The sequence below is a fragment of the Apium graveolens genome, chromosome 9, assembly GCF_009905375.1.
Source record: "Apium graveolens cultivar Ventura chromosome 9, ASM990537v1, whole genome shotgun sequence".
NCBI classification, from domain to species: domain Eukaryota; kingdom Viridiplantae; phylum Streptophyta; class Magnoliopsida; order Apiales; family Apiaceae; genus Apium; species Apium graveolens.
In genome coordinates this window covers 196,889,637-196,892,022 of record NC_133655.1, presented here as the reverse complement: position 1 = coordinate 196,892,022, position 2,386 = coordinate 196,889,637, and the positions used below count along the sequence as shown (strand labels likewise).

At 39.7% G+C, this 2,386-nt stretch overlaps 1 non-coding gene across 1 annotated transcript; it reads right to left on the bottom strand.

Annotated features, from left to right (window-relative positions):
• Positions 1 to 1,851: 1,851 nt before the first annotated feature.
• Positions 1,852 to 1,958, bottom strand: LOC141688230 (small nucleolar RNA R71). Its single transcript, XR_012561687.1, has one exon. It is a non-coding gene; the product is annotated as a small nucleolar RNA R71 (small nucleolar RNA).
• Positions 1,959 to 2,386: the final 428 nt, after the last annotated feature.

The following is a 2,386-nucleotide window of genomic DNA, read 5'->3' as shown; positions in this document are numbered from 1 at the left end:
ATGCTGAGCGGCCGCGCAGAAAGCTGAGCGCCCGCTCAGCTATGCTGAGCGGCCGCGCAGGGTCGGGAAAAAAGACAAATTATTTTAGGAATTCTACTTCTGTTTGGCTTCCACTTCTATGTAATCTGAGTTTTATGGGACTATTATATAAGTAGTTTTAGAGACGTTTTCAAGAGAGAGGATCGTGGTATTACGCAAGCAGCGAAGGAGATAAGGAAGAAGACCGTTTTAGCACACAACAACGAAGAGGAAGCATATTTTCTTGTGATTCTTGTTTCGTTGTAACATTGGATGCTAGTTTTCTTACTTTGAACCTATTTACTCTTGTGACGTACTCTGATTTAATATAATTAGTTTAGTTATTATTTTCTTGTGTTTGTTTATCATGATTTCATATGAACCCATGATGACGATAAGTGCTATTATGGGCTAATCGTGATCATGGGGTTGCAATGGATTTACTATGAAATTCTTTAGTTAATTGTTTAATACTTTAGTGTGTGATGATTGTATGATATCTAGTATTGGTTGTGCGTATTCGTCTTATGTGCATCGCGAACATATAAGATAGGGTGTTAATCTCTTGTGAAGCGACGGTGGATCTTGGGATTTAGAACTTGCCATGCTAGCATAGGTTCATGTATGATGTGCATGATTAGTGGATAACTCTAACAGTTTTATTTGCCCTGTGTAATCAAAATGAATAACTTGCGCTTAAATCGTTGTGTTGTCAATTTCTGTAGACATATAGGAACTCAACATAATTGATGACTATTCAACTTCTATCTTAATTGTGGATGTTTGGTAGAATGATATTAGTACAATGAAAGTTGGCTTTTATCAGTTTCATGTTATTCGATTAATATCATCACTTTCACATGCTAAAGGTAATAACAATAGCTATTGAAGGAAGTAGTAATGAAGTTGTGATCTCATGAGTGTTTTAATATTGTTAATTTGAAGTATTAATTAAGTGATTAATTAAGTAGTTAATTGTAGTTAATGTTTAGTCAACAATTCTAAGTGTTAGTGTCTTAACATTGAGAAGTAATCATACATTGGTACGTGAGTTTAATTAAATGATAATTTAGTCTGAGTCTCTGTGGGAACGAACTAGAAAGTATTCTATATTACTTGCGAACGCGTATACTTGCATGAATATTAGTGCGTGTTTTCGCCCTAACAAGTTTTTGGCACCACTGCCGGGGACTCGGCGTATTTGTTTAATTTATGTACTTACCATCATTGGTCATTAGGACTCAGTGATTAGGACGAAGTAGTTACTTATTGTTTCCGGTTGTGTTTCAGGTACTTTAGCGAGCGTTTATGCAAACTCGTTCTCGTACTCGCAAGAGGACTTTAGATACAGCTGAGGAGACAGACGAAGTTCTTGATATTTCGGAGCAGTTAGATTTTGAAGATTCGGATTCAGGAACTGAGCAGAAAGAACCTATAAACATGGGTGATCGTATTGTTCAGGCTGATCCAGCTCTTATGGATTTTTCTCGGCCAAAAATTGATGACATTCAGTCAAGCATTCTTCATCCGGCTATTCAAGCTAACACCTTTGAAATCAAGTCGGGCACTATCCAGATGGTGCAGAATTCTGTTTCTTTTGGAGGAGCTACGACTGAAGACCCCAACATGCACATAAGGAATTTTGTCGAGATCTGCAGCATTTTTAAGTATAATGGCGTGACTGATGAGGCTATCAAGCTGAGGCTTTTCCCATTCTCACTGAGGGACAAAGCTAAGGACTGGTTACATTCTGAACCAGCTGGGTCCATCACTACGTGGCAAGATCTTGCGCAAAAGTTTCTGGTGAAGTTTTATCCGATGGCAAAGACTGCTGCTATGAGGAGTTCTCTTACTCAATTTGCGCAGCAACCTACAGAATCTATGTGCGAAGCTTGGGAACGCTACAAGGAAATGTTGAGAAAGTGTCCACATCACGGAATGCCTGATTGGATGGTGATCACTGGTTTCTATAATGGTTTGGGGGCCCAATCTCGGCCCATGCTCGATGCAGCAGCTGGAGGCGCCTTATGGGCTAAAAGCTATACTGAGGCTTATAATCTTATCGAGACTATGGCTGCAAATGAGCATCAAAACCCAACTGAAAGGATGATGCCTGGTAAGGTAGCCGGTATTCTGGAAGTCGATGCAGCCACCGCTATTGCAGCGCAGCTCCAAGCGCTATCAATGCAGGTTGATTCTTTGGCTACATATGGAGTTAATCAAATAGCTATGGTTTGTGAGCTTTGTGCAGGTTCTCATGCTACGGATCAGTGTTTGCTTGTCAACGAATCTGTTCAGTGTGTGAATAATTATCAGCGACAACAGCAGCCTGTGCCAGCTACCTATCATCCTAATAATAGAAATCATC